The sequence below is a fragment of the Lactuca sativa genome, chromosome 9, assembly GCF_002870075.4.
Source record: "Lactuca sativa cultivar Salinas chromosome 9, Lsat_Salinas_v11, whole genome shotgun sequence".
NCBI classification, from domain to species: Eukaryota; Viridiplantae; Streptophyta; class Magnoliopsida; order Asterales; family Asteraceae; genus Lactuca; species Lactuca sativa.
In genome coordinates this window covers 102,112,676-102,133,265 of record NC_056631.2, presented here as the reverse complement: position 1 = coordinate 102,133,265, position 20,590 = coordinate 102,112,676, and the positions used below count along the sequence as shown (strand labels likewise).

The 20,590-nt window shown below is 33.8% G+C and overlaps 1 long non-coding RNA gene across 2 annotated transcripts; it reads left to right on the top strand.

Moving 5' to 3' along the window:
• Positions 1-151: 151 nt before the first annotated feature.
• On the top strand, positions 152-2,632 carry LOC111920709 (uncharacterized). Of its 2 annotated transcripts, XR_006186968.2 has the most exons (5): positions 152-515; positions 589-649; positions 792-884; positions 2,195-2,328; positions 2,418-2,632. It is a non-coding gene; the product is annotated as an uncharacterized LOC111920709 (long non-coding RNA). The 2 variants fall into 2 exon arrangements; XR_002859963.3 differs by having other exon boundaries at positions 156-649.
• Positions 2,633-20,590: the final 17,958 nt, after the last annotated feature.

The following is a 20,590-nucleotide window of genomic DNA, read 5'->3' as shown; positions in this document are numbered from 1 at the left end:
ATTATGTTTTGGATTTTACATAATATTTAAATTAATTATATAAAAAAGGTTTCCAATTGAAGAGTACTTACTGTTGATTGGACCATCATTATTTTTTTTTGCCTAGTGGGTTTTTTCTTTTTTCTTTTCCACGCGTCCTTCTATTTCTCCACCCACTTGTGAACCCAACACACGTGGTGGCTACTTCCCACTCCTTCCAATGAAATACGGGCAACTGATAACCCACCGCCTCTCCTTATCTGGGTTCTTCTCCACGGACTTTTCGTCTTATATTCACCTACCAGGGAGTTCATTCTTGCATTTATCCCTTCCACCATCTTTCTTTTCCATCACCGACTTCCACTACACCACAAACCACCGACGCCTCGATCAACTACGACCTTCCAGTTTCTTCCTTCGCTCCTCATCCAACCCTTCTCATCTCTTTAGTTTGAAATCGAAACACAGACCGCCTCTGCCCATGAGCCGATAAGTGGCGAAGACGGATTGAAGCGAGTAGAAAAGCCTCCGACAAGGTCGTTTTATTTCTTGCAATAGGTATTCGATTTCATTTTCAAAACTTCACACTCTATCTCGATTTTTTTATAGTATTGTGTTGTTCAGAAGTCCACCTTCAAGATTCCTTCTCAGGACTATCGATGTGTTAAAGGTGATAATCAGTTCGTTGATTTTTCGTCTCCTCTGTATTTGTATGAGTCATTTTTTGGTAAATTTAGGGCTACCTTTGCTTTCTATAGATGTTGGATTTAATCATTGAATTTCATCGGATTATACATATGTTTGGATTGCAGTCATGCAGCGGACCGATTGAATGCACGCCATGTGTTTGATGAAAGTCTAATAATGATGATCTTGCAACTAGCGGTCACCACGCATCTCATCAGGTAATAATCAAGTTCTAAATTAGAATTAACAATCATTACATTTTTATTTAATCTGTAAACTCTTTAATAGTGTATAATTTGTCCTTCATATCATCTTCCTCTATTTTGGTTGTTAGATGTGATATGGCTACTATAACTTCTTTCAGATGAGTTGCTCACTTGGGTTGGGAAGTTTGTATTAAAACTAAATTTCGCATCTTTTATACTTTGCCAAAGTAATCCTTTAAACAAAAATATATTTTCATTGGAGAGAAACCGCTAATACAATTACAAGTGCATACAGGCCAGATTATGATATCCAAATTTTTTGAATTTAAATTAATCCAAAAAAATCTGAACCGAATTTCATCAATATTCTGATAGTATTTCTTTAGATTTAGACCAAAAATGTTAGATACATTATAACCGGATTTTTGAATCAACTATTCACTATATACACTTTTTATTTTTATTTTTACAAAAAAATATAGTTATATCTAGCATTTTATATGATAGTGACTAGGTAAATATCCAACATATTAAATTTTTTACTTTTTTTAAATTTTACGTTTACATATAATAAACATCCATTTATTTGATTGATAGTATTTCTCTAGATTTAGACCAAAAATGTTAGATACAATATAACCGGATTTTTAAAATTTTATGGTTACATTTAATAAACATCCATTTATTTGAATTGTATTTGATTCATAAATCTCAAATGGATCTTCAAGCAATGGATAAATGTCACAGAATTAGGCATGTGTACAAGCTTGCAGCTGCTCTATCTGTGTACAAACTTTCTTCGATAAGCGGAACATGTTAATAAGAATTTTCTTTTAGGAGTTTTATTTGATGGATGTAATGGAATTGGTTGGTGATTACATGTGCTGCTTTGTGCTTGACATCCATTTAGATAACCTTTGTATATTAATCAAATACAACCCAAAAACATTCCACATTTACCCTTCGGTTTATACTATACAATCAATCGAAGGGGTGGTTAAACAAAAGGGGAAACAAGTTTCTTTTAGAATTTTTATAAATTTAGAAAAAAAGGATGTTGTTGAAGATACTCTTAAGGCTCTTGAGTGGGATAAAGTCTATGATTTGGTTGCTTCATTTGCGGGTATACAGTTTTCTAAAGTTTGTGCTCTGTTAAAACCGTTTTAAATATATATTTTTTCTAATTAGAGCATTGTACTTTAAAAGTACAATGCTATGACCATGTACAAAGATAACCACAAGTTTAAGTACAGTGAGTTAAGTGACACCCTTTTTCTTATCTGCATTTAACGTTTTTTCCCCTTTTGGTCCTGCTTTTATAGGTGAGGCCCAATGTTTAGTGTGTCTTTACATGTATGGACAAAATAATTAAGGCCAGGAAAGGAACAGTCGGGTAGGATTGAGTGAGAAAATGACATTAGAAGTGATGATATACCATTCTACTTTGACTACTCCGGTATGAACTTTTTTTTTTCCGCATGTTTCACTTGAATTTGTTTCTTCATTGGATCCAAAACACTAACAATCTTCTTGGTTATTTTTCAGATATGGTTGAGATTCTTGCTTTCAATACCTACGCAAAATCAAAATCCAAGCCTCTATTCAAAGTGAAACCGTGGTGGCTCCTTAAAGCTTGAAATTGTTTTGGCATTATACAAGGGTTCACTATTTTTTTTTTTCATATTTTACTGGTAATTTATTTTATTTATGGTTGATATTTTGATATTCCGCTTTTGAATAAAGAGGATATGCTTCTACTGTGTTGTGTGGGTATATTACATTCTTAGACAATTTTTCCCTTCAAGGTAAAGATTTGTGATAGAAATGAACCTGACATGAGTTCTATAATTGATTGGTGGTTGACAACAGTCTAGAACTCCATGGTTGCTATGTTTTACAACCGCACACCTTCTAACCCCCGCAAAGCGGGGGTCCTTCCCTAGTTTAAATAAACAAATAAGTGTATTATAATAATCATTTTAAAAGTCTTCAAATAATTATTTTTCAATTAATAATATATTTTAAATTAATAGATTAATTATATTAAGATGGAAATTGAAAGTTTATGGATGTTTCAAATGCATATGGTTATAAGAAAAATGTCTCATTTATAGTATAACTAGTCGAATGTCCGCGCGTTGTGCAAAAACACATATATAGTTGAAATCTTCACAAATATATGTTTTCTTAAATATAATAATAATATTGTTTTTTAATTTGATATAATAATTCATATACTAAGTTGATATAATTTATTGATTAAATTGAATTATATGATAATATATACAACTATTAAAATTGCATAATCTCAATCGTTTTATATTTTTATTTGCTTAATGTTTGAAATTATATCATTGTAATTATTTAAAACATCAAAAATTGTTTGTTTTTAAAGGTAACAATATAATCATTTATATAGTTATTTTTAACTATTTTTATGGTAAGTTATATTAAACTACTTATTTGAAATCTTTTAATTATTATAAAAATATCTTTAGGAAATATTTTAGTTAAATTGAAATTACAAATTAGTTTTTGCATTTAACACTACAATTTATCAGTTTTAACTATTCACAAAATACTCTTTGGGTTTTTTATGTGAAACTTCAATTTATGTTTAAGTTAACCATGTAATTTTTTATGTAAATTAAAAATTTAAGTATTTTATCCAAACTTTTCAAAAGTTGTAACTTTAACTGAAAATGGTTAAATACAACAACATATTAAATCTAATATATTAAGTATAATATGTTAAATATTAAAGACATAACTTTATAAATAGAAGTAAATATATTATTTTAATATTGAAATTTAGTTTAGTTATGATTACACTTTAGGTTTGATATTTACTTAACCTTATTAACCAACTTATAATCATTATTAGAAAAGAAATTGAAAAGTCGTGGGAGTTCCAAATGAATGTGGTGAAAGGAAAAATAATTGGAAGTTTCAAATTGATGTGGTTAGAGGAAAAACGTTTCCTTTATATTATAGTATGATATGATATGATGATGATGTGAATCTTATAATAAGTTGGTATAAACGTTGCATGTTTTGAATTATATGATAATGTAGACATCTTTTAAAATTCAATAATCTCAATTGTCTTAATGGACTCTACCTGCGGGTTACTCATAAATAAAATTAAAACATTAAACACTGTTTAATATATATATATATATATATATATATATATATATATATATATATATATATATATATATATATATATATATATATGATTAACTAATTTTAAAAAAACTTATTTGCTTATGATTTTAATTTCTATCATTGTAATTATTTAAAACATTAAACATTGTTTTTGTTTTTAAAGGCAACGATATAATTTTTGTACATAATGTTACTTTTAACTATTGTTTTTGTAAGTTATTTTAAAAAACATATTTGGAAACTCTTAATTATTTTAATTTGGTTTAAAAAATTTAAGTTTTTTAAAATTTATTTGATTAATATTTTTAGTTTCTTTGATTGTAACTAGTTAAAATAAGAAACATTGTTCTTGTTTTTAAAGATAAAATCATAATTTTTTATACAATATTACTTTTAACTATTTTTATTGTAAATTATTATTAAGCTAATTATTTGAAAATTCTTAATGATTATAACAAATAGTTTCAAGGTTTTTTTTTTGTTAATTTAGGATTACAATTTAGACGTAACACTATAATTTATAACTTTTAACTATTTATAGATTAGTCTATCAAACTTTTTTTCAAGTTTAACTGAATTTTTGATTTAAGTTAACCGTTTAACATTATATTAAATTTAATAATTTATCTATTATGCACAAAATCATAAATTATACAAAAGTTGCAATTTTAAAAGTTAAAGTCATAATATTATAAATAGAAGTAAAATAAAATATTTTAATATTGTAGTTTAGTTAATTTATGATTGGAATTTAGTTGTTGTGTTAATTTAACATTATTAACCAATTTATAATTATTAGAAAGAAATTGAAAAGTCATGGAGGTTTCAAATTCATGTGGTTCAAGTAATAATGCCTCATTAATAAGTATAGTAGGCTGCCTGCATGTTGCACAAAAATATCTGTATAGCTGAAATCATTACAAATATATGTTTTTTTAAATATAACAATAATGTTGTTGTTAAATTTGATATAATAATTTGTATACTAAGTTGATATAATATATTGATTATTTTGAATTATATGATAATATATATATTTATTAAAACTACATAATAGTAATGTTTTAAATGACATCTACCCCGTGGGTTACTCATGAATAAAGTTAAACATAATATATGGTTTAATGTTATTTATAGTTGTTGTTATTGTTATTAATTTTTAAAATTTATTAGCTTAACGTTTTAATTTCTATCATTGTAATTATTTAAAACATTAAATTTTTTTTTTTTTTTGATTTTAAAGGTAACAATATAATCATTTATATAGAGTTATTTTTTACTATTGTTATTGTAAGTTATTTTAAACTACTTATTTGATAACTTTTAACGATTATAAAAATATCCTTAAGAAATATTTTAGTTAAATTGATATTACAATTTAGTTTTTACATTTAGTACTACAATTTATCACTTTTAACTATTCACAAAATATTCTTTAGATTTTTTCAGTGGAACTGAAATTTATATTAAAGTTTGTTACGTTATATTTTGTCACACCCCCAAACCAAGGATGGCGGAAACGTCCGGAGGTGGAGGACTTCATGTAGAGTATCACAACAACGAGTATAATAGTGCTCAAAGTAAATACAACCATCATAAATATAATTGAAAAAGTTACACTAAAGTATATGTTTACATCATTCGAATCAATTACATTATGAAACAAAATGAACTGTTTGACGATTTATCGTCCCATCCTCAAAACGTTGTTGATTTCCTGTTTTCACTGAATTCCTGAGAATACAAGTAGTTTTGAAAAGTGTCAACACAAAGGTTGGTGAGTTCATAAGTTTTTTTTTGTATATAATTATGAAAAAGCTCGTCATGTAATTGTATAGTTGTTCCAGAAAAATCCGATATTTTCCTTAAAATGAATAATGTAGCCTTGTATCCAAAGACTGAAATGTATGAGTAATCTTCCTTATTTGCAGAAAATAATGTGTGTTTATTTTAATACAAACGCGTACGATATTAGTGAAACTCTCGTAAATTCTTAAGTTTGTTAATACTTTCTGTGAGCTATTATAACCATACTATGACCTAGGTGGCCTGAAAACGACGTTCTTCGGGCGTCGTAGAACTGAAATGACACTTGTCACCACAGACCTGCCGGTCTAGCTGTTGCGAGCAGCTCTGGTGCGGGTTGTCAAGCCCAATATAGATCTACATACAACTATCACGCTCTCCTTCCAGGAGACTCTGGTTACAATACAGGACTTATGATTTATGTGAAGAGGATGTCTCACAAAGTTATTAACGAATTTACACTTAATCATAATGAAAGTTTCCTTTTTGTAATGTATGCATTTTGAAATCCATCGTAAACTATACCTATTATAGTTTATCAAAACGAAGGTAGTAACAGTAAAGTACGTAATTTTTACTTAACATAGTTTATTTAACGTTTGTGTGTAATGGGTTTACTTCAATAATAACGCTTTGTGTAATCTATGCTTTATCTAGTAAAAATCCATTTGTTAACAGGTTTATGTCTAGATACTAACACAAGAATGTCATATATTGCAAATATACATGAACACGTAATAATATACACCTTGCTCAACATGTTACAAGGTGTTATGAAAATTATATGATGTTAACTAAATTAGACCTTCCTGCACTGTTTTAGAAAAGCCATAGAAAAATCATACGAAGTCGAAAACTAAATCTGTAAATTCTGAGAGTTCCCAAAATGTGTCTAGTTTACTCATAATTTTTATCATGATTTTTAATGACCTCCAACTTGGGTGAAAAAGTCCATAATCACAGACTGGTCCGGATTGGTGCTTGGAATGATAGGCAGTTTTGTAAAAATCACCATAAATTGTAGAAAAATCGTATGGAGATGTGCAAGTAGTCATTTTAAAGCTAAGAAGTGGAACTATATGCACCTAAAACAGTTTTGAAAACAAAAATGTTTAAGATGTCCAAAACAGTCCGTGAATGGAGTTGAACTTTTCTGATGAAAGCTGTTAGAAAAATGTAGTTATGTTCTTAATGTTTCAACTTGTATTCCCCCCCCCCCCCCCCCCCCCCCCCTAAAAACTTGAGAAAACATGAAAATGTAGGGGTATGAACTCACCTTGTGTGATTTCAGTAGCTAAGTGTTGAAGAAGAGAAGTGTTCAACCCAAGAACACTTGAAGAATCCCTTGAAGATTCGAAGTTCTAACACAATATAATGGAGTTTGTGTAAGATATCCATGATTTGAGTGAAAATACTTGAGATAATCATAAAGGAAATGGATTATGCTTACCAAATGTGGAGGAAAAACTTCAAGCTCAGCCCTTGAATCTCGAATTTCTAGAGAGAGAAAGTGAGAGAGAAAAGAGTTTGATCTTGTTGTGAAATGAGAGCAAATGAGAGAAAATGAGGAGAGAGGATAAATATCCAGCTCTCAAAAACGTGGGAAGGAGTGATGATTGAGTGGAAAGGACATTGATGTGACCTAGGTAAGGTGGGGAGGTATGGCTGGTCATAGAGTGGGTGTGGGAGTGGTTGCTTGTGTCATAAAGTAAAGCAAAGTCAACACTCCACCTATTTGTACTTTTACCCACTTGCTTTTATTATTTAAATAGAGATTTTTATGAATTTATGATTAAATTGTGAATATTTAGGGTTTATTATGTTAAAATATGATTTTGGGTGAAAACCCCGCGTTAAAATAATTAAAAACGGGCTAAAAACGCAAATTTGGTTGAAAACCGGGAGAAAAAGGCTTCCCAGCGAGGCCTCTCGGTCATAGGCCGAGGTTCGGTCCCTAGGCCGAGGTTCGGTCAGGAGAATGCTGATTCGGAGGCGAGAGGCGCGAGCCAGAGGCGAGAAGCGAAGGGACGAGGGTTCGGTCCGAAGGCTAGGTCCGAAGGCTCGGTCCGAAGTCAGAAGGGAAGCTTCGGTCCTCGGTCTGGAGATAAGAGGCTAGAATGTCAAAACCGAACGAACTGTAGTGAACAGTAATGAACAGTACCTTCGGTTCGGTTAGTGAACAGTACCTTCGGTTCGGATCAGCAGCCTTCTTCATCAGGAGGGTTTCGGTTCCTAAGAGGGGTTTCGGTTCCTAAGGTCCGTTTTTCGCGTAGACTTCCGTTTTTGGGCTGATTTCGCCAAATTCGAGGGTCGGGATGCCCCGAGTGATTATAGAAAGTTGGGAGAGATTTCGAGAGAGATTTTGAGAGAGATTCCACATACTCAGAGAGATTTGGGAGAGATTTGACATACTTGGGGAGATTTCACATACAAAGAGATATTTGGAAGAGATTTCACATTCTTAGAGAGTTTTGGGAGAGATTTGACATTCTTGGAGAGATTTCTCATTCAGAGAGAGATTTGGGAGAGATTTCACGTACTTAGAGAGATTTGACATTTTTGGAGAGATTTCTCATACAAAGAGATATGTGGGAGAGATTTCACATACTTAGAGAGATTTGGGAGAGATTTGACATTCTTGGAGAGATTTCACATACAAAGAGATATTTGAGAGAGATTTCACATACTTACTGAGATTTGGGAGAGATTTGACATACTTGGAGAGATTTCACATACAAAGAGATATTTGAGAGAGATTTCACATACTTAGAGAGATTTGGGAGAGATTTGACATACTTGGAGAGATAGAGTGAAAATGATTAAGAGTGTTTTCGTGTGTGATGAATGAGAGTGTCCGGCTTCGCAATGCAAGGTCCTTAGACCCCGTTGTGCCATGTTTTGGGATCTTACATACTCCCTATGAGTATGCAACATTGTCTTATTGTTTTTGTTCATTGTTTAGCACTAAGGTTACAGAAATTCAAACACACGAACTTTCCAAGTGATGTTTTCTCATTAAAATAGTGAGTTATATAGTAATTACATAATATAAACCCTATCTTACAAGGTCTAATTGAGTTGACCGGTTTGACTCGTTGACCTTGTCCGGCTTAGACTTGACCCGAATTTGACTATTGTCACATCATCCCCCCGTTAGAGGGAATTTCGTCCCGAAATTTACGCTTTGGCCAGGGCTTTAAGGGTTTAGGAAAAGGTGCGGGTACTTTTGTTTCATTTGGTCTTCGCGCTCCCAGGTGAACTCAGGTCCTCGTTTAGCGTTCCATCGAACCTTCATGATGGGAATACGACTTTGTTTCGTTCTTTTGACCTCCCGATCCATAATCTCTACTGGCTCCTCTACGAAGTGGAGATTTTTGTCAACTTCGATCTCTTCGAGAGGTATTACAAGTGTCTCGTCGGACAGACACTTCTTCAGGTTCGATACATGAAAGGTGGGATGTACCTTATCGAGTTCTTGAGGTAATCGAAGTTTGTACGCCACGGGACCAGTCCTGGCGAGGATTTCGAACGGTCCAATGTACCTCGGGTTTAGTTTCCCACGTTTGCCGAAACGTATCATTCCTTTCCAAGGGGTATCACTACGGACTTGCAGCGTCCGCATCGAATTTGGAGGGTTGTCCTCGGACATCCTTTTTCCAATACTCGCGACTGGTGATATTCAGATCTCAGGTCTGATTCCTAAAGGGTACCTCGTTCCTTGTGGTTGGTCGGCCTATTCGTTTATGTGAGGCAGATAGTAAAGGTTTCTACTGGAGATATTGTCAGGGCCTCTGAAGTTAATGGAACTATGAGCAATTTGCCTTTCTATATGAAGAATAAGAACAGAGCTTTCCAGGGTGAAAAGCTTGGTTCTTCAATTTTATTGTTGAGTAGTTCGACAAGTTTGACCTAAGAGTTCTTGTAGCTCGGTAGAAAGCATGTGGGTTTGGTTTACACGATTAGGCCTTCTTAGATGGTAGGACATTTACTCGCCCTCCTGGGCAACCTTGGCCCGAAGTTCATGGCAGGACTTGTACCATATCTTTCCCAAGCTTTTGTGCTTGGACCTTGTCTGCTACATGCGTGACATTCCCAAAGGTCTCCTGTAAGCACTTGTGGTAAGGTTTCGGGAAGTATAACACTCCTCTGATGCGTGTTTTGGGGTTCCATAGCAAAAGATGATCCGGAGGTCCGTGCTGGATGTTTATGAGAGACAAAGGTTTCGATGTTTGGAGGGGTTAGGTGAAAGGTCCTTTTGTAGACGTTAAATCGGGAAGATGAGGGCTATATCAATGAAAATTGGATGACGACAGCAATATCTTTTTAGATAAAACTAGCTAAGCTGAATTCGCAAGAAGAGATCACCAGAGTGATAGAGTATCTTGTGTTTCTTTTTAGGGTGATAAACTTTGTTTGATGTTATCATTATCGTAGATGATTCACACCATAGTGTCTCCTGACAGGTCTCCCTATGATCGAACGGTATATAAACGTCGTATGTGATCTGATGTTGGGGAATCGTCGAGTGGGTGGCCCCACTCAATTCTTACTACTAGACACAGATTAGGAGTCGGGATGAATTTATTTGCTTCAAGACTTCAGTATTTTGATTATAATTAACCCCGAAGTATGCACAAAGTCATCCCATCTTACAGGTAATGATTCTAAGATCATATATGAATGACTTTGGTTTGATTTGGACGAGGGAGTATTTTAACTACTTTTTTTAAAAAGTCATGGATTTTAGTAAGCATATAAAAATTCATTACAAACATATGATAGTTAAATGTTTTTGTCGTTGGAAACATTACAAAAGTCCTAATATGGTTTCCTACTGATCCTGCCGGTTCGTTTGTTATGCTCCTCCGCTTTCCCCGTCATTCCTCTCAGTTGGACAGTTTCTCTTGAAGTGTCCCGTTTCACCACATAGGAAGCACACTGGAATTACTTTGGTAATGGGGGTTGGTGTGATGTACTGAGTCGGGGTCCTACAGAAACGGGCGGTATGTCCTTCCCTGTAGCAGTTATCACATTGTAAAATTCGGCAAGCTCCTGTGTGATGGTAATTACACTTGTTACACTTCGGGAGTGACCCCTTATATGGTCTGGCCGACGTTTGGGTGGCAGACCCCATGGCTAGTGTTGAGGCATGTGTCGTGACTGCTGTTGTGATGGTGGGGGTGGCCATAGGTTGTTGTCTTTTAGTGGATCTTTGAGATTGGTGGCGCTCTTTCATGTTCCAAAACTTTCTCTTTTTGCTCGTAGGTTTGTGGCCGGAGGTATTTTCGCTGGCAGGCACCTGCTGGTGCTCCTGATTGTTACCACAATCTGTATTGTCAGTACCGCTTCCATTTCTGCTGGCGTTGTTAGCATTGAACTGTGCCATGACGGCTGCCACGGCTGCCGTGACTGCCGCCTGAAAAGTAGCAGCGTCTATCTGTAGAGTTGGCGCCTTGCTAGTTGGTTGGTTGCCTCTTGGTGAAGACATAGCTCTGTTTCACGATGGAAAAACATCTTCGTTAGTGGAAATGATTATCTTAAGTGCATCCTAACGATTTATATTTACGCATATAAATTTTTGCACGTTACTGTACTATTCCTAGTGTTTCCGCTAACATTCTTGAAATGGAGTTACAGCAGTGGGTAGGGGTAGGTTTCATACGGGCGTCAAGCTTTACCTACCTTAGGATCATGTGTGTCCAAACACGCTTGGCTGGGGAGTTTTGATGGGACCCAGTGCATTAGTGTTGGTATGGTCGCACCCCTAAGTCTATGATGAAGGAACTTCTCAACAAAATGTTTAAGGGTGAGATGATAATGAGTTTTTAGAATGGCTATACGTCGTGAGTTTCTAACCAAGTTTTATCTTATATCGATTTGTAACGTAATTTGGTCGTTAAGGGCGTTCTGAAAACAATTCATAACGGGAGTCTTTATATGGTAACCCATGAATTTTTAGTAGTTCTGCATCCAAGTAGAGCCTTATAGTTGACCCAGGCTAGGTCCTTATTATGACCAATTGGAGCATGTTCTCGAAGATTTGACCTGCATCCCTATGATGCAGTCCTAATACAGAGTAGGAGTAAGTTCAGGTGGTGATCTTTTGATGTTTGTTGTTTGAAACCGAGTTCCATTGGTTGGTGAATAACATGATCCAACCTTGGAGAGAAGATCAGGAACGATTCCGGAGCTAGATTACTCTAGTCTTACAACTTGAATAGAATGAGTTTTAGGTAGGCTCCTATGGCAGCATGATGGGAGTGTTTGAACAAAAAGGTGACACAGAATTCGGCTGATTGATACGTCATTGATGTTTAAGATGTAACAAATTAGGGAAAATTAACCTTGTAGAGGGTCTTATATCATATCGAAGCAGGGGTGTCTTGGCCGCCTAAAGGCCTCACTAAAGGTACCTACAGTACAAGATAGTTTCATAGGGAATGCCACATAGGGCATAGATAGGAAAAACGATTCCTTTTTAACATGAATTGAAGCAAGGCATCTACTACTGGCGGCGGTCATTTTTCTTGTGATCTCTCAGTTCAGCTAGCTGCCGCTCCATATCAAGCACGTGCCTTTCATACACCCTCTGGCGTACTCGGAGTTTTATGACATCGGTTCGTGTTTCAGCCAGGGCTTGCAGCAGGGTTTCATAGTCTTCCTCAGACTTTTCCCGAGTGCTCAAGGCAATTGGTGCGGATTGTATGTATTCTTGCATTTGCATCAACCTCTGCGATACTATGGAGGGTTGTTCTGCCCTGAATCTCGTCTCGGGCAACTCTACGGACCAGGATTGGAAAAATTTTATCTGCTGGGGTTCCTTCGTTTACGTTGTAGAAGCTTCGATCTCCATCGAACGACATAGGTTGGTCTTGCTCTTCGCTCCAGATTTCCAAGCACTCTACCCAAGGAGGCATCGGGCCTTGAAAAGTCGGTCGAGGATTGGGATTGGGAACACGGGTCATCGAGGATAGGTTCACCATTTCAGGTTCGGAGTCGGAACCGTCAGCAAGGCCTTCAGCTTGGTGACCATCCACAGGGATTGGGTGATCATTCTCTGGCTCCTCTCCGAGCCATTCAGTATTGTTGTGGTTAGGGTAGTACGGGTCGTCGTGGGGATGAAATCCGGCCATGATATCTTCGCGAGAAATGGGGATATAAGAAGAAATAACTAGGTAGATGTACTAATTAGATAATTATAAGATGATCTTTATCAGGTACTTCAATACATTGTTTAGTGCATACCAGTCATATGTATTTGGGACATGATAGACCTTCGAGTAAGCGATCCTAACTCTAAATCCCCAATCCAACGAGAACAGGAAGTAAAGCAAAGATCCACAGATTCTAAGTCTATGACGTCCTGGATACATATAATTTTAATGTATCCACTAAGCAATTATTGACCTATTGATAAAAATCTATTTAGTTCTCAAATAAGTAATTATAATAACACCAAATACCCCTATGGTATTTCATTGTGGTAGTGTTGGTAAGTTTTTAGACTTGTTGCCATATCACAACCATTCTTGGGCATGTGCTAATCACTCCTCGGACGAGCATAGTTGATCAGGCTATGCCACTCCCAAGACTGACCATACATCCCCGAGCTTACCTGTGATATCCAACAATCATTACTTTTGTTTTGTTCTAGAACGACGTGACCCTAGTATGTATGCATGCGGGTATACTTTTATTAAGAAACTACTTATTTCTAAAAGTATAGTTGTTTTTAAAAACATAAAATCAGAGACTCTAGTCCCAATGCATTTATAGTTTGTATATCTTATGTGGTTCGATATACTGAGTTCACTATAAACAATGCTCTGATACCAATCTGTCACACCCCCAAACCAAGGATGGCGGAAACGTCCGGGGGTGGAGGACTTCATGTAGAGTATCACAACAACGAGTATAATAGTGCTCAAAGTAAATACAACCATCATAAATATAATTGAAAAAGTTACACCAAAGTATATGTTTACATGATTCGAATCAATTACATTATGAAACAAAATGAACTGTTTGACGATTTATCGCCCCATCCTCAAAACGTTGTTGATTTCCTGTTTTCACTGAATTCCTGAGAATACAAGTAGTTTTGAAAAGTGTCAACACAAAGGTTGGTGAGTTCATAAGTTTTTTTTGTATATAATTATGAAAAAGCTCGTCATGTAATTGTATAGTTGTTCCAGAAAAATCCGATATTTTCCTTAAAATGAATAATGTAGCCTTGTATCCAAAGACTGAAATGTATGAGTAATCTTCCTTATTTGCAGAAAATAATGTGTGTTTATTTTAATACAAACGCGTACGATATTACTGAAACTCTCGTAAATTCTTAAGTTTGTTAATACTTTCTGTGAGCTATTATAACCATACTATGACCTAGGTGGCCTGAAAACGACGTTCTTCGGGCGTCGTAGAACTGAAATGACACTTGTCACCACAGACCTGCCGGTCTAGCTGTTGCGAACAGCTCTGGTGCGGGTTGTCAAGCCCAATATAGATCTACATACAACTATCACGCTCTCCTTCTAGGAGACTCTGGTTACAATACAGGACTTATGATTTATGTGAAGAGGATGTCTCACAAAGTTATTAACGAATTTACACTTAATCATAATGAAAGTTTCCTTTTTGTAATGTATGCATTTTGAAATCCATCGTAAACTATACCTATTATAGTTTATCAAAACGAAGGTAGTAACAGTAAAGTACGTAATTTTTACTTAACATAGTTTATTTAACGTTTGTGTGTAATGGGTTTACTTCAATAATAACGCTTTGTGTAATCTATGCTTTATCTAGTAAAAATCCATTTGTTAACAGGTTTATGTCTAGATACTAACACAAGAATGTCATATATTGCAAATATACATGAACACGTAATAATATACACCTTGCTCAACATGTTACAAGGTGTTATGAAAATTATATGATGTTAACTAAATTAGACCTTCCTGCACTGTTTTAGAAAAGCCATAGAAAAATCATACGAAGTCGAAAACTAAATCCGTAAATTCTGAGAGTTCCCAAAATGTGTCTAGTTTACTCATAATTTTTATCATGATTTTTAATGACCTCCAACTTGGGTGAAAAAGTCCATAATCACAGACTGGTCCGGATTGGTGCTTGGAATGATAGGCAGTTTTGTAAAAATCACAATAAATTGTAGAAAAATCGTATGGAGATGTGCAAGTAGTCATTTTAAAGCTAAGAAGTGGAACTATATGCACCTAAAATAGTTTTGAAAACAAAAATGTTTAAGATGTCCAAAACAGTCCGTGAATGGAGTTGAACTTTTCTGATGAAAGTTGTTAGAAAAATGTAGTTATGTTCTTAATGTTTTAACTTGTATTCCCCCCCCCCCCCCCCCCTAAAAACTTGAGAAAACATGAAAATGTAGGGGTATGAACTCACCTTGTGTGATTTCAGTAGCTAAGTGTTGAAGAAGAGAAGTGTTCAACCCAAGAACACTTGAAGAATCCCTTGAAGATTCGAAGTTCTAACACAATATAATGGAGTTTGTGTAAGATATCCATGATTTGAGTGAAAATACTTGAGATAATCATAAAGGAAATGGATTATGCTTACCAAATGTGGAGGAAAAACTTCAAGATCAGCCCTTGAATCTCGAATTTCTAGAGAGAGAAAGTGAGAGAGAAAAGAGTTTGATCTTGTTGTGAAATGAGAGCAAATGAGAGAAAATGAGGAGAGAGGATAAATATCCAGCTCTCAAAAACGTGGGAAGGAGTGATGATTGAGTGAAAAGGACATTGATGTGACCTAGGTAAGGTGGGGAGGTATGGCTGGTCATAGAGTGGGTGTGGGAGTGGTTGCTTGTGTCATAAAGTAAAGCAAAGTCAACACTCCACCTATTTGTACTTTTACCCACTTGCTTTTATTATTTAAATAGAGATTTTTATGAATTTATGATTAAATTGTGAATATTTAGGGTTTATTATGTTAAAATATGATTTTGGGTGAAAACCCCGCGTTAAAATAATTAAAAACGGGCTAAAAACGCAAATTTGGTTGAAAACCGGGAGAAAAAGGCTTCCCAGCGACGCCTCTCGGTCCTAGGCCGAAGTTCGGTCCCTAGGCCGAGGTTCGGTCAGGAGAATGCTGATTCGGAGGCGAGAGGCGCGAGCCAGAGGCGAGAAGCGAAGGGACGAGGGTTCGGTCCGAAGGCTAGGTCCGAAGGCTCGGTCCGAAGTCAGAAGGGAAGCTTCGGTCCTCGGTCTGGAGATAAGAGGCTAGAATGTCAAAACCGAACGAACTGTAGTGAACAGTAATGAACAGTACCTTCGGTTCGGTTAGTGAACAGTACCTTCGGTTCGGATCAGCAGCCTTCTTCATCAGGAGGGTTTCGGTTCCTAAGAGGGGTTTCGGTTCCTAAGGTCCGTTTTTCGCGTAGACTTCCGTTTTTGGGCTGATTTCGCCAAATTCGAGGGTCGGGATGCCCCGAGTGATTATAGAAAGTTGGGAGAGATTTCGAGAGAGATTTTGAGAGAGATTCCACATACTCAGAGAGATTTGGGAGAGATTTGACATACTTGGGGAGATTTCACATACAAAGAGATATTTGGAAGAGATTTCACATTCTTAGAGTTTTGGGAGAGATTTGACATTCTTGGAGAGATTTCTCATTCAGAGGGAGATTTGGGAGAGATTTCACATACTTAGAGAGATTTGGGAGAGATTTGACATTTTTGGAGAGATTTCTCATACAAAGAGATATGTGGGAGAGATTTCACATACTTAGAGAGATTTGGGAGAGATTTGACATTCTTGGAGAGATTTCACCTACAGAGAGATATGTGGGAGAGATTTCACATACTTAGAGAGATTTGGGAGAGATTTGACATTCTTGGAGAGATTTCACATACAAAGAGATATGTGGGAGAGATTTCACATACTTAGAGAGATTTGGGAGAGATTTGACATTCTTGGAGAGATTTCACATACAAAGAGATATGTGGGAGAGATTTCACATACTTAGAGAGATTTGGGAGAGATTTGACATTCTTGGAGAGATTTCACATACAGAGAGATATGTGGGAGAGATTTCACATACTTAGAGAGATTTGGGAGAGATTTGACATTCTTGGAGAGATTTCACATACAAAGAGATATTTGAGAGAGATTTCACATACTTAGAGAGATTTGGGAGAGATTTGACATACTTGGAGAGATTTCACATATAAAGAGATATTTGAGAGAGATTTCACATACTTAGAGAGATTTGGGAGAGATTTGACATACTTGGAGAGATAGAGTGAAAATGATTAAGAGTGTTTTCGTGTGTGATGAATGAGAGTGTCCGGCTTCGCAATGCAAGGTCCTTAGACCCCGTTGTGCCATGTTTTGGGATCTTACATACTCCCTATGAGTATGCAACATTGTCTTATTGTTTTTGTTCATTGTTTAGCACTAAGGTTACAGAAATTCAAACACACGAACTTTCCAAGTGATGTTTTCTCATTAAAATAGTGAGTTATATAGTAATTACATAATATAAACCCTATCTTACAAGGTCTAATTGAGTTGACCGGTTTGACTCGTTGACCTTGTCCGGCTTAGACTTGACCCGAATTTGACTATTGTCACATATTTAAATTAACAATTTACATATTTTTTCCAAATTGCTCAAAAGTTCTAGCTTTAAACTGATAATGGTTTACATACAACAACATATTAAATATAATAAATTAAGTATAATATCTTAAAAGTTAAAGACATAACTTTATAAGTAGAAGCAAAAATATTATTTTAATATTGAAAATTAGTTTATTTATGATTACACTTTAGGTTTGATACTTATTTAACCTTATCAACCAACTTATAATCATTATTAGAAAGACACTACAATTTATCACGTTTAACTATTAACAAAATATTCTTTGGGTTGTTTAAGTTGAACTAAAATTTATATTTAAGTTGATCACGTAAGGTTATATTTAAATTAACAATTTAAGTGTTTTATACAAATTGTTCAAAAGCTGTAGTTTTAAAATGATAATGGTTTACATACAACAACATATTAAACATAATAAATTGAGTAGTATATGTTAAATGTTAAAAAAAAACATAAATTTATAAGTAGAAGAAAGTATATTCTTTTAATATTAAAATTTAGTTTATATATGATTACACTTTAGGTTTTATATTTAGTTAACCTTATTAACAAACTTATAATCATTATTAGAAAGAAATTGAAAAATCATAGGTTTTTTAAATGAATGTGGTGAAAGGAAAAATGAATGGGAGTTTCAAACAAATGTGGTGAAAGAAAAAAATGCTTCATTTATAGTATATAATGATAATGAAATGAAATGATAATGACTAGACGAATGGCTGCGCGTTGCGTAGAAACACCTATATAGCTGAAGTATTTACAAATATATGTTTTTTTTTTAAATATAGCAATAACATTGTTGTTAAATTTGATATAATAATTCATATATACTAAATTGATATAATATGTTGATTATTTTGAACTATATGATAATATATACATCAATTATAACTGCATAATCTCAATCGCTTGAATGACTTTTATCCGCGAGTTACACATAAAAAAATTGAATATAATATATAGTTTAATGTTATTTATAGTTGTTGTTCTTGTTAATTAATTTTTTAAATTTTATTTGCTTAATGTTTTAATTTCTATCATTATAATTATTTAAAACATCAAACATTGTTTATTGATTTTAAAGGTAAAAATATAATCATTTATATAGAGTTATTTTTGACTATTGTTATTGTAATTTATTATATGCTACTTATTTGAAAAAATTTAACGATTAAAAAAATATATTTAGAAAATATTTCAGTTAAATTGATATTACAATTTAGTTTTTGCATTTATCACTACAATTTATAACTTTTAACTATTTACAAAATGTTCTTTGATTTTTAAGTGAAATTGAAATTTATATATTAATTGACATTGTAATTTTATATTTATATTAAAAATTTAAGTATTTTGTTCAAATTGTTCGAAAGTTGTAGGTTTAAACTGAAAATGGTCTACATACAACAACATATTAAATCTAATAAATTAAGTATAATATTTTAAAAGTTAAAGACATAACATTATAAGTAAAAGTAAAGATATTATTTTAAAAATGAAAGACACTACAATTGATCACTTCTAACAATTTATAAAATATTATTTGAGTTGTTTAAGTTAAACTAAAACTTATATTTAAGTTGATCCTGTAATGTTATATTCAAATTAATAATTTAAATATTTTATACAAATTGTTCCAAAATTGTGTCTTTAAAATGATAATGATTTTCATCCAACAATATATTAAAACTAATAAATTAAGTATAATATGTTAAAAGTTAACAAAACATAACTTTATAAGTAGAAGTAAAGATATTATTTTAATATTAAAATTTAGTTTATATATGATTATACTTTAGGTTTGATATTTATTTAACCTTAACTTTTAATTATTATTAGAAAGAAATTGAAAAGTCAAAGGAGTTTCAACTGAATGTGATAAAAACAAAAATGCATGAGAGTTTCAAATGAATGTGATGAAAGGAAAAATGTTTCCTTTATAATATAGTATGATTGATGCTAGTAATGTTATTTAGTTCGTTTTAATTGAGTTTCGGCTTATCGAGTTGGATCTATCGGAGGTTTTTAACAGTTCTAACAAATCATAATCAAATACGGTTAAGTGTTGGGAATTTGATACTAATAGACATTTTTTTGGGGGAAATTTCAAAATATAGACACAAAAAAATCAAATTTCCAGGTATAGACATGGATTCAATGGAGGTGAGCTCCGAGAGCTCCGCGGAATCAACTTAATCTCCGAGGAATCAATGTAGAAAAAAAAACTGAAGATTCTTTCCATGGAGCTACGTCTGAGGAACGAACTCATTCCGCGGAGGTAGCTCCGAGGAATGGATCTTCAAAAAAAATCCACCTCCCATGGTTTTTTTATGCAAAGATCTCCAATTAAAAGACCACTTTTTTTCCACTTCACATTCATTCGAAACATTGTCAAGAAAATTTCACATCATCATAATCTTTTCTTGAAAACAACTAGTTGAAGAATGAGTATAAGCCCCGAAGAATCAATGTGAAAAAAAATCTCACGATCCATTCCCCAGAGCTACCTCTGCGGAATGACTTCATTTCTCGGAGGTAACTCCGCGGAATGGATCTTGAACTTTTTTCTTATGCCACATTGATTGCTCGGAGATTAAGTTGATTCTGCGGAGCCCTCAGAGCCAACCTCCGCGGAATCCATGTCTATTTCTGAAAAAATGATTTTTTGTGTATATTTTTTGAAATTGCCCCCCAAAAAATGTCTATTAATGGCAATTTCCCTTAATATTTATAATTTTGTTCGGATAATGGGTAAAAGTTCGGTTAACCAGGTAAAATAAATAAAATTTTCATACTAAAGTCTTTCTTTGGATAAATTACACATGAAATAACGAGAAATGTGTATACCCTGTAACATTGCATTAGTATATCTGACATTATGACATTTAAAAAGTAAAAGTCAATTTAATTTTACAACTTTTGGTATGTTTTAACATTAAACATAAGTAAATACCATACAAGTTTTTACATCCGGGTTGAAGAATAGAATAAGATAAATGATATGAATGATGGAGACTTCTTAGAACCATGTGCAAATTTCTTTGGAAAAAGAAGTACAAAAATTTATCAATTTGTCAAAGAATCACAACCATGGAATATA